This window comes from Miniopterus natalensis, chromosome 12, assembly GCF_054644295.1.
Source record: "Miniopterus natalensis isolate mMinNat1 chromosome 12, mMinNat1.hap1, whole genome shotgun sequence".
Classification (NCBI taxonomy): Eukaryota; Metazoa; Chordata; class Mammalia; order Chiroptera; family Miniopteridae; genus Miniopterus; species Miniopterus natalensis.
This window is the reverse complement of record NC_142092.1, coordinates 3,023,465-3,035,795: the sequence shown is the minus strand read 5'-3', so window position 1 is coordinate 3,035,795 and position 12,331 is coordinate 3,023,465. Positions and strand designations below refer to the sequence as shown.

The following is a 12,331-nucleotide window of genomic DNA, read 5'->3' as shown; positions in this document are numbered from 1 at the left end:
ACAAGCCAAAGGAAAATGCTTAAGCATATGTTCACAGGACCATATGTCTAAATATATGTTTGAGAGTAGTTCTTGACAGTAGTTTAAGACTGCTTATTCCATTAGGTTGTTTCTACTGTGTTAGATGGAACCACCTGCAACAAAACACTTGGGATGCTCATTAAATATTTCTGGGTAGCAAGACACCCACTGAATCAGAATCTTCGTTCATAATGAATAAACTATATATATTTAAAAAGATCATTAAGATGCCTTAGAGGAAGTTATCACAAAGCTTTGTTGAAGATTATAAGTTACTTTATATGGATGCGATGGCCATGGACTTAACATAATAAATAGGAGATTGGTAAGTACCTTGTAACAATGAAATTGATGATTGTAAGAGTGTTCAAATTTCCATTTTTGGTAGCTTACCTACATCTATATCTTTGCAGAGGCTGTATTGAATTTCTTAGAAAGAATTTAGATGTTTGATGTGTACTTAGGGGGAAGGGAGATGCTAAGAAAAGATTGGGGCACAAATTTTAGGTGCTTAGTAACTATTTAACACTTAATTTTAATAAAGTTATTTTGAAATTGGCCTTGAAAAATACCTAATAAAGGTATTTTTCAGTTGTCTTAAATTGTTCTTTAAAAATCATTGGGCCTGGCTGGGCGTGGCTTAGCGGTTGAGCGTCAACCTAGGATCCAGGTGACTGGGGTTGGATTCCTGGTCAGAGCACATGCCCGGGTTGCGGGATCGATCCCCAGTCGGGGGTGTGCAGGAGGCAGCCGATCAATGACTCTCATCATTGATGTTTCTGTCTCTCTCTCCCTCTCCCTTCCTCTCTCTGAAATCAATAAAGATATATTTAAATAAATAAAATAAAAATCATTGGGAATTAACTCTTCCCAGTCACCATTTTGCCAAGAGAATCCCTTTGAATACAAATAAACTTTGTTTCCAAATTAGGTTTAGAAAATAGAAAACTTCTTAGAGGGTGGCTATTAACCTTACATGACACTTTGCTATATATACTTTTTTTTTTCTCCTCACCCAAGGAATGAAGTCGTTTTTTCCTTTGATTTTTGGGGGGCAGGGATGAACCTGCAACCCAGGTAAGTGCCTTTGACCAGGAATCAAATCCGAGACCCTCCAGTGCACAGGCCGACGCTCTAACCACTGAGCCATGCCTGCCTCGCTGTGTACTTTTAAAAGTTTTTAATTCTTGTGGCATATTTAAAATATAATATAGTTCATTAAAATTACAACATGGATGGAACAGTTTTTAAAATTTCCCGTGTTTATAATCTTCTGTTTTGTTCTTTCTCATTGCACTGCTTTTTTCTTCATAATGCTTTACTGCAGAAGTTAACTGGCTAATAGGAATAAGCAGTCCCCATTTCAGGTGTCATGAGATTTTGCCTGCTGTGCGCATCACTGTGTTCCTAGTACCTAGGGTTGCCTGGGGCTCAGTTGGTACTCAATATCTATTTTCTTTGAACAAATATGTGTTGCAGGTATACACATATACGTCCCCGAGTGATTGTTTCTTCAACACATATTTTTAGTATTGAATATATACACATCAAGCCGCCATTTTAAGAGACTGTGTTATTTGATTTTTTTGGCCCTACTTCTCTGTGTGTCTCGCCTCCCCCTGGTTCTCTAGGTTACAAAGTTAAGAGTTTCAAATAGTATTTTTCTGATGCAACCACTTGCTTATAATCTACTGTGGTTGTTCAGCAGGTTTCTCAATATAGATGTAATCCTGTAATTATTATTTGGTAAAAATTCAAATTGAATTGAAGAATACTTAAGTGTTTTTGATACCCTGTCAGAAATTCTACAAGTTCCTTCTAAATGGTTAAAATCCTTGGGTCTTTTTGACCTAGACCAGATTGTCAGATCCCTTTTAATTTTAATTAAACTGGTTAATTTTAATATGCCCCAGGGACTGATGCGCCTTCCTCCTTGCTGACCAAAGCAGATAATTTTCCTAGGTTTTCTGTATCCCTGTTAGACCTTAGAATGCAGTCTTATTAGCCAGCTAAAATGCTGCTCTCCTGTCTCTGCGGTTTCTAAGCGGTTCTGCTGCTTGCAAGGATTTGATTAAAATGGACATTTGTTTGTGAGGAGCACAGAGTTGCTAGCATCACTTTGACACTCTAGGGTGTCCTGGAAGTGTAGCCGAGTTAGTAGATGTGCTTATTCTTATTTTCTAAGCTCTTGACATTGCTAAGTTAAGCCAAATGTCCTTTATTTTTCTGTGTCCTTCAGCCTTTATATTACAGTTTGCTCTTTTTGTTGTTATTGTTTATTTGTTTTGTTTGTTGTTATTGTTTCATTGATTTTTAGAGAGAGGAAGGCAGAGAAAAATATTGATGTGAGAGAGAAACATTGATGGGTAGCCTCCTGCACTTCCCCCTGCCGGGAATTGAACCCACAACCTTTTGGTGTTTGGGACAACATCCAACCAGCCGAGCCCACCCTGCCAAGGCTGTTTTGTTTGTTTTTTAATGCAAGAGAATGGTTCACTCCCCCTTTTGAAAAAACAGTTTTCTCTGGCATATCCATTTCATTTTTTGCTGTTTCTGGTTGGACAAAAAAGTGATAATGTGAGGTTGTTTGATAAGGAAAGGACAGAATTGGGGTTTATCTCATTAGAGCTGGCCCTGTCCTCCATGTTGGGGTGCACTGTTCTGGGTTTCCAGGTCTTGGCATCCAGGTCTATCACCTGCCACTGTGTAACTGTTAGGGTGGTGGTGATTTGGGTGTGTTCCTTTTTTTTTTTTTTTTTTTAACTTGCACAGCACTCTGTCCTGTTTCCATCAGGGTGAGAAAAACAGTCTTGAGATCAGGGTTTGAAGCTGTAGAACAGCACATAACATATTAATGTTTGTCCAGTCTTTCTCTACATCCTAGTACTCATTAGGACCCTCTGTTTGAAGCAGTCTAGAACAGTTTACTCTCTTAGTAATTTTCTCTATGAGATTTGCTTCTTGTCTCCTGTAGACATGTCCTGGATTACAATTTTAGTTTGTTAATTAAGCACAGTCAGAAAGGTCTTCATCCCTAAAACTCTGAAGCAGACTTTAAAATTGGCCTTACACAGTGGCCTTACCTTTTAGTAGCAGTAGTTTGTACGAGAAAATGAATGCCTGACATCTACTCTCTAGTCAAAAGCAAATCTTCTTAAGAGCCTGATCTTATTTTGATATAAATAAAGTACCTATAATCTGATTAGACTAATTTAAGTGCCTTCATATGTTTAAATAGAGCACTTACTTCAGTAAAGATAAATGCAATTTTAGTTTCTGTGAGTGAAGAATTTTATTCTTGCAATGAGCATATTTTCTTTTGCATGTCTTTCCTGAAATTCTGCTTTTAAGCGCTTTGTTCCATATTCCTTTTCCTGATCTAGCTCTGCTTGTTACTGTCAAAACAGGTGCCCCTTTATTCAACAAGCATATTCCATCTTGTCAGCCCCTTACTTGCTCTGCAGTCCAGCCCTCCTTTATTTATTTATTTTCACTTAATCAGTGTTTCCTCTTGAGAATTGAGGTGGGTGGGATGAGAAAAGACAAAGGTACTTCACTGGGTGATTTGTACTTCACATGACCAGGAAGTAAAATTCTAACTATAGCCACATGGAAACTCTTTTTTTAAATGTTTTAATTATCTTTATTGCTGAAAGTATTACAGATGTCCCCCTACCCCCCCCAACTAACCCCCTCCCCCATACCCCTCCCCCAGGCCTTCACCACACTGTTGTCTGTGTCCATGGGTTGTGCACATATACATGTAAGTTCTTAGGTTAACCTCTCCCCACCTACTCCCCCATAGCTGCCTTCCCTCTGAGATTCGTGAGTCTATTTCATGCTTCTATGTCCCTGGATATATTTTGTTCATTAGATTCCATAATTGAGTGAGACCATGTGATACTTGTCTTTCTCTGACTGGCTTATTTCACTTAGCATAAAACTCTCCAGGTCCCACCATGCTGTCTCAAAGGGTAAGAGATCCTTCTTTTTTACAGCTGCATAGTAGTCCATGGGGTAAATGTCCAAGAAGATGCTTGATATGATTTCAATCTTCTTGAACTTGTAGAGACTTGTTTTGTGTCCTGACATGTGGTCTGTCTTTGAGAATGTCCCATGTGCACTTCAGGAGAATGTATATTCTACAACTTTGGGGTGAAATGTTGTGTAAATGTCAGTTAAGTCCATCTGATCTAGTGTGTCATTTAGAGTCACTGTTTCCTTGTTGATTTTTTATCTGGAAGATCTATCCAGTAAAGTCAGTGGGGTGTTAAAGGTCCCTACTCTGACTGTGTTGCTGTCTGTCTCTCCCTTGAAGTCCTCCAGAAGTTTTTTTTGCAGGCTGTGTGAGTCTTTGGTTCTGAGGTGGGTCTCTCGTAGACAGCATATATTTGGGTTTTGTTTTCTTATCCATTCAGCTACCCTATGTCTTTTGATTGGAGCATTTAATCCATTTATGTTTAAGGTTATTATTGATAGGCACTTATCTATTGCCCTTTTAATTCTTTATACCTATGTTTCTCTCTCTCTCTATTTCTACTTCTAATTATAGAAGTTCCTTTAACATTTCCTGTAATGATGGTTTAGGGGTGATAAACTCCTTTAGCCTTTTTATGGGGTGTGTGTGTGTAGCTCTTTATTTCACCATCTATTTTGAATGATAGCCTTGCTGGATAGAGTAGTCTTGGTTTCAGATTCTTGCTTTTCATTACCTTGAATACTTCATGCCATTCTCTTCTGTCCTATAGTGTTTCTGATGAGAAATCAGTTGACAGCCTTATGGGAGCTCCTTTGTAGGTAACAAATTGATTTTCTCTTGCTGCCTTTAAGAGCCTCTCTTTGTCTTGAATTTTTGGCATTTTAATTATGATGTGTCTGGGTGTAGCCTCTTTGAGTTCTTCTTGCTTGGAACTCTCTGTGCCTCCTGAACTTGTGTGACTTTTTCCTTCACCAGTTTAGGGAAGTTTTCTGCTATCATTTCTTCAAACAGGTTTTCTATCCCTTGCTCACCTTCTTTACCTTCTGGTATTCCGATGATGCAAATATTGTTATGTTTCATGTTGTCCCACAGCTCCCTTAAACTGTCCTTTTTTAAAATTTTCTTTTCTTTTTGTATCTCTGATTGAGTGATTTTTTTCTACCTTGTCTTCTAATTTGCTGATCCCATCCTCAGCTTCCCCTAATCTGCTGTTTATTCCTTCCAATGTATTTTTTATTTCTACTATGTCTGTCTTATTTCCTTCATAGTTTCTATATCTTTTCTCATGCTGTTGAGCATCCTTACAATCAGTATTCTGAACTCTATATCTCATAGATTGCTTATCTCCATTTCATTTATCTCTTCTGTAGAATCCTCTTGTTTCATTTGGGGCTTGTTTTTCTCTCTCCCCATTTTGGCTGCCTGATTGGGTTTCTGGGTTTTAGGTAGATCTGTTATCTTCTACTCTCAGCAGGTTTCAGACATACAGCACAGGATTAACTAGTCACCATGTTTTACATAACATCCCCATGACTTCTTTATTTTATAACTAGAAGTTTGTAACTTCTCACCTCACCCATTTGGCCTCTGGCAACCACCAATTTGTTCTCTGTGTCTATGAGCTTATTTTTTGTTTTATTTTTACAAAATTCCACATATATGTGAGATCATATGGTATTTGTCATCCTGTCTTACTTATATCACTTACTATAATGCTTTCAAGGTCCATCCTGGTTTTCACAAATGGCAAGATTTTATTCTTTTGTGTTGTTGCATAATCTTCCGTTACACACACACGCATACACACACACACACATTACTCATTACTCATTAGTGGACACTTCTGTTGTTTCTATAGCTTGGCTACTGTAAAAAATGCTGCAGTGAACATGGGGGTGCATATATCTTTTCAAGTTAGGGTTTTCATTTTCTTTGGGTAAATACCCAGAAGTGGAATTTACTGTATCATATGGTAGTTATATTTTTATTTTTTTGAGAAACTGCCATACTGTTTTCCATAGTGGTTGCACAAATTTACATTCCCACTAACAGTGCATGAGGGTTTTTTTCTTCACATCCTCACCAACACTTTTTATTTTTTGTTTTTTTTTATAATAACCCTTTTAACAGTGTTAGGCATATCTTATTGTGTTAGGCTTATCTTATTTGCATTTTCGTGATGATTAGTGATACTAAACACCTTTTTATGTACCTGTTGGCCATCTGGATGTCATTTTTGGAAAAATGTCTATTCATACCTTCCACCAATTTTTTTTTTTTAATATCTCTTTATTGATTTCAGAGAGAGGAAGGGAGAAGGGGGGAGAGAGACAGAAACAGTGATGAGAGAGTCATTGATAGGCTGCCTCCTGCACGCCCCTACCTGCAGATCGAGCCCACAACCCGGGCATGTGCCCTGACTGGGAATTGAACTGCAATCCCCTGGATCCTAGGTCAGTGCCTAGCCTCTGAACCACACTGTCCAGTGCTTCTGCCCTTTTTTTAATAAGTTTTTTTTTTTGCTATTGAGTTGTTTGAGTTCTTCATTTACCTTGGCTGTTAGCCTTTATCAGATACACAATTTGCAAGTATTTTCTCCCATTCAGTAACTTTCCTTTTATTTTTTTGGTGGTTTATTTTGCTGTGCAGAATCTTTATTCTTTTATTTTTTAATTTTTTTTAATACTCACCTGAGGACATTTTTTCCATTGCTTTTCAGAGAGAGCGGTCGGGGAGAGGGGGAGAGAGAGAGAGAAACATCGATGTGAGGGAGACACATCAGTTGCCTCCTGCATGCGCCCTGACCAGGGCCAGGGATTGAGCCTGCAACAGAGGCATGTTGCCCCTGGCCAGAATCAAACCTGGGACTTGTCACTCTGCAGGCCGACACTCCAACCACTGGGCCAAACTGGCCAGGGCAGAATCTTTATTCTTGATAATCGTAATTTATGGGGGGTTTTTCTTAGTCAGTCTTGCTAAGTATTTATCAATTTTAGTTATCTTTTCCAAAAAAGCCACTTTTTGCTTTTTTTTTTTTTTTTATTATTGAATGTTTTGAATTTATTTCATTGACTTTTTTTTTTCATCCTCACTTGAGGATATTTTTTCCATTGTTTTTCAGAGAGAGTGGGAGGGAGAGAGAGGGGGAAAGAGAGAGAAAGATCAATGTGAGAGAGACACATCAGTTGGTTGCCTCCTGCATGTACCCCTTATAGGCCAGGGATTGAGCCTGCAACTGAGGTACATGCCCTTGACCGGGAATCAAACCTGGGACCCTTCAGTCCACAGGCTGGTGCTCTAACCACTGAGCCAAACCAGCTAGGTTGATTTCTGTTCTTTTCATTACCTTATTTCCTTATTTCTTTGGGTTAAGTTTGCTGTTATTTTTCTAGGTTATTTCTATGAAAGTTTAGAAGGTTGATTTCAGTCCTTTTTTGTTTTTAGTTTAAGTATTTAAAACTTTAAATTTATCTCCAAGCGTTGATGTAGATATATATAACTCATGAGTTTTGACATATTGCATCTTTATTAACATTTAGTTCATTTTTTCCCTAATATTTCTTGTGATTTCTTCTTTGACTCATGCATTATTGGAAGCATATTGTCTAATTTCTAAACATTTGGGAATTTTCTAGTTTATTGTGTTAATAGAACCTATTATGAATTATTTTAGTTCTTTGAAATTTGTTGAAACTTATTTTATATTCTTGTATATGGTTAATTCTGATAAATATTTTATATTTTATATTTTATATGACTTGAAAAGAACAAGTATTTTGTGTTTGGAGTAGTGTTCTCTACATGTTAAGCATGTTAGTGTGTTAATTATGTTTGATTTCTTTCATATAGTCACTGATTTTTTTTTTTGGTCTACCTGTTTTATCCTCTGTTGAGAGATGTGTTTCTTTTTCACCTTTCGCATTATTGTTGTTATGTAGCCAAATACTCTATTGTTAAATACTACCATATGTTGTTATATTTTATGCAGTCAGAATTCAGTTAGATTTACCTTGATATGTAACCAGTCTAGTGCTCTTCTTTCTCTTTTTGCATTTTTGTAGGGTTTTTTGCAATCAGTTTTTGAAGAGTTTTCTTTTGCTTTATTTGGAACACGTCTCTCTGCAGTGCATTGTTTGTTTTTTGGTATGTGTTTTTTAAAGATTTAAAAAATTTATTATTTTTCTTTTTTGAAAGAGAGTAAAGAAGAGGGAAAGAAAATGAGAAACATCAATGTGAGAGCAAAACATAGATTGGCTGCCTCCTGCACACCCCCTACTGGGGATTGAGTCCATAACCCGAACATGTGCCCTGACCCGGAGTCAGCAGGTGAACTTTTGGTGCATGGGACAAGCCCCAACCAACTGAGCCACACTGGCCAGGGCTGTGCATTTTTTAAATGCATGTGACATCTTCAATCTATTGAAGACATTTATACTTATTTTATCGTATAATTTTTTTTTTCTGTTTTCTAACATAATTTGGCTATTTTACAGTGAAGTAGATTCTTTTCCTTTTTGTGTTCTTTTTTTGTACCTTTCAGTGGTTTTTCTCAAAATTTTTGTTGAATTTTATAAGGGTTTATAAGTGAGGGGGTAGATCAGGGATTGTGAAAATGTCTCCTTGGGCTAGGCAAGTTGTGTAAATGTGAGAAGTGTTAACAGTTAGAATATATGTTCCTTCTACTGCAGCAGCCACTGCCTACTTAGGCCGTCAGTGACGTAGCCGTTCAAGCCCCATGTTTTGAATTCTTATATGACTACCTAGGAGATGCTAGAAAATCATATAAAGTTTGCAGATTGACAACTAACTCAATATGAAAAATACAGTATGAGTAACAAAGCATTACTTTGCTAATTTGCCACCTGTGATAGGGATGTCCCTGGTAGCCAGTGTTGTTCTCCAGCTCTGATGGGAAGTCCCATTCCTTAGAATGGAACCAAGTGCTTTTTTTTTTTTTTAAATATATCTTTATTGATTTCAGAGAGAGAGGAAGGAAGAGGGAGAGAGAGAGTTGAAACATCAATGATGAGAGAGTCGTCATTGATCGGCTGCCTCCTGCATGCCCCAACTGGACTGGGAATCGAACCACAGTCTCCTGGATCCTAGGTTGATGCTCAACCACTGAGCCACACCTGGCCAGGCCCAAGCGCTTTTTATAGGAGCTCTTGATTTATGAAAGTTTGGCCATCTGGGATTTCTTCTGTAGTACTAAAATAATTATCATGTGATTGTAGGGCTTCATGCCATTGGCAGCTATGAATGAGTGACCTGGTGGACTATCCTTTCGGAATCTCATGCCGTTCAGTTCTTCAAGTATTCCACTTAGAAATCCCACTTCAGATAACTATGCTTGCGATTGTTACCTTGGGGACCAGTATATAGGTCAGCAGCTTTTTGTTGTTGTTAATCCTCACCGGAGGATTTTTTCTACTGGTTTTTAGAGCAGAAGGGAGGGAGGGTGAGACAGAAACATTGACGTGAGAGAAACACATTGATGTGTAAATTGGTTGCCTCCCAGACAAGCCCCAACCCGGGCCAGAGATCGAACCTGCAACCCAGGTATGTGCCCTTGACCAGGAATTGAACTCGTGACTCTTCCGTGCTCACGCTGACACCCTATAACCACTGAGCCAAACTAGCTAGGGCTTCCTTGAGTTTTTAAAAAATATATATGTTTTAAGTGACTTAAGAGAGAGAGGAAGGGAGAGGAAGAGAGGAACATTGATAAATCCATCGGCTGCCTTCTGCACACCCCCTACTGTGGATGGAACCCATAACTCAGATATGTGCTCTGACAAGGAATTGAACCGGAGACATCTCAGTGCACAGGATGATGCTCAGCCACATCAGCCAGGGCTCCTTGAGTTGTTTTTATATAGAAGGATGTTAAAAATGAAAACTTCATGAAAGGCTAAGGGTCTGTGGTGGTGGTGAGCAGGCAGGCTAAATAGCCACCTCAGATGGTGAATAAAGAAAAACTGAATTTATTAAAAGGGGATGGGTATCCAAAGGGAAGGGCTACACAGCACTGAGGCCAAGGGTTTTGGGTCCATGATGGCAGCAAAAGTACACTTGGGACTTTGAGACGAGGAAGGGCATAGAAGCAGCAACAGGGGAGCCCAGGCTGGGCTGCTCTGGCCACTGAGAAGTCAGGGAGAAAAGGGGGCCTTGGACACTGGTTTAAGGACCTTGGATACAGATTCAGGGAGTAAGCCTGGAAGGAGCTGGGGCTGCCCATTGCTCCCCTGTTTGCAGTCTTATGGGGTCTCCTCGGAGAGATGGAGATGGTGCTGGCATGCTCTCCTGGTGGGGAGTAAGCTCTGGGTCCTTTGTCTTGAGCCTATTTCTCTCTTTCTTGCCAGTGGAAAACTTAGGGGAGGGCTCAGGGGAGGGTCTCAATAGAATATTCATCAGCTCGCCAGGTGAGTTCTTTCAGGATTGTGGTCTCCACTGATTGGCTGATGCCATGGCAGGGTCATTAGTCAAGGTATCTGGTCCTGAGGCAGCCATGGCACCACTTGTCTGATTTTGCTGCTTATCTAGGCCTGGCTCTGAAATACAACTGAGGCCTGGATGTTATCTTTAGGGAGGAAACTCTGAGGGGGTGTAAACCAAATGACCAGTGATGTGCGGGGGGAGGAAGGTTACCCTGGGCACAAGGTTCTTGTTTCCTCAGTTTCGCCCCGCTAGGCACCTGGGGCTTCCTGCCCTGGTGAGTCCCCGTACCCTAGCTTCTGTACCTAGGTTTCTGTACCTGGCCCACTTAACACTTTGATCTTATCTGAGATATTTAATATACTTTTTATAATTAGGGTTACTTTATTATGGTAAGTTATTGTCTTTTGTAGTTCAGTTATTTATATCTTTAATTTTTTTGAACCTATCATAAATAGTTTGAGTAGGATATTGCTGTTTTCTTTACAGATGCTCTCTCCTCTCTGAAATCTATGAAAACATATTTTAAAGTATATATACTGCCGTGTTTTTAAGTTTCACCCCCTTTTTTTGAGGTGTGTGACAAATAAACAGTTCTAATATTGATTTGTATTTCTTTTTTATTTAAATTTTATATTGTTGACACCATTGCAGATGTCTCCCTATACCGCCCATTGCCCACCTCCACCCACCCCCTCCTTTTCCTGCCTATGCCCTTACCATGCCATTGTCTATGTCCATGGGCTCTGCATACATGTTCTTTAGCTAATCCCTTCACCTACCCTTCTCCAGTCACTCCCACCCCTCTCTCCTCTGACATTTCTCAGTCTAGTCTATGTATCCATGCCTCTGGTTCTTTTTTTTTCATCAGTTTACTTTGATCATTAGATTCCACATATAAGTGAGATCATACGGTATTTGTCTTTCTCTGACTTGCTTATTTCAGTTAGCATAGTGCTCTCCAGGTCCATCCATGCTTTTTACTACAGCTGTGTAGTATTCTATTGTGCAAATGTCCCACAGCTTTTTTATCTGCTCATCCACTGATGGACACTTGGGCAATTTCCAGATCTTGGGTATTGTAAATAACACTGGTCTGAACATAGGGGTGCATATATTCTTTCTGATTGGTGCTTCAGGATTCTTAGGATATATTCCTAGAAGTGGGATTGCTGCATCAAACAGCAGTTTCATTTTTAATTTTTTGAGGAAATTCCATACTGTTTTCCACAGTGGCTGCACCCGTTTCCATTCCCACAGCAGTTCACCAGGGCTCCCCTTTCTCCACGCCCTCACCAGCACATGTCGTTTGTTGATTTGTTGATGGAGCCATTCTGACAGGTGTGAGGTGATACCTCATTGTGGTTTTAATTTGCATCTCTCTGATGACTAGTGGTTGAGCATATTTTCATATGTCTCTTGGCATCTGGATGTCCTCTTTGGAGAAGTGTCTGTTCAGTTTCTTTGCCCATTTTTTAATTGGATTGTTTGTCTTCCTGGTGTTGGGTAGGGCAGAAGTAGGTTTACACTTGTTCATTTGGAAAATAATACAACGAGTAATAATACAAGAATAAACTGTGTGTCGCATACTCACAAGTGTAAATTTACTTTCGCCCCATCCTTTATTTGGAGATCACCCCTTATCAGATCAGCCATTGATGAATACTATCTCTCATATGGTAGGATCCCTTTCTGTTTTGTTGATGGTTTCTTTTGCTGTGCAGAAGCTTTTTAGTTTGATGTTTAGTTTCGTTTTTCTCATGTTTCTCTTGCCCTTGGAGACATATCTGCAAAAATACTGCTCTGAGAGATGTCTGAGATTTTACTTCCTGTTTTCTTCTAGGATATTTATGGCTTTGCGACTTACATAGAAGTCTTTTATCCATTTTGAGTTTA

At 39.1% G+C, this 12,331-nt stretch overlaps 1 protein-coding gene across 2 annotated transcripts in view; it reads left to right on the top strand.

Moving 5' to 3' along the window:
* SLC71A2 (solute carrier family 71 member 2) overlaps window positions 1–12,331 on the top strand; it is a 91,641-nt gene that overhangs the window by 22,534 nt on the left and 56,776 nt on the right. Inside the window, exon 1 of one of the 2 annotated variants that reach the window (XM_087822506.1) lies at window positions 8–346. The exons of the other annotated variant lie outside the window; for it this stretch is intronic. The gene's annotated coding sequence lies outside the window, so the exon portion shown is untranslated. Of the gene's footprint in view, window positions 1–7; window positions 347–12,331 lie in introns of those variants that run through there. 2 annotated transcript variants of the gene reach the window in all.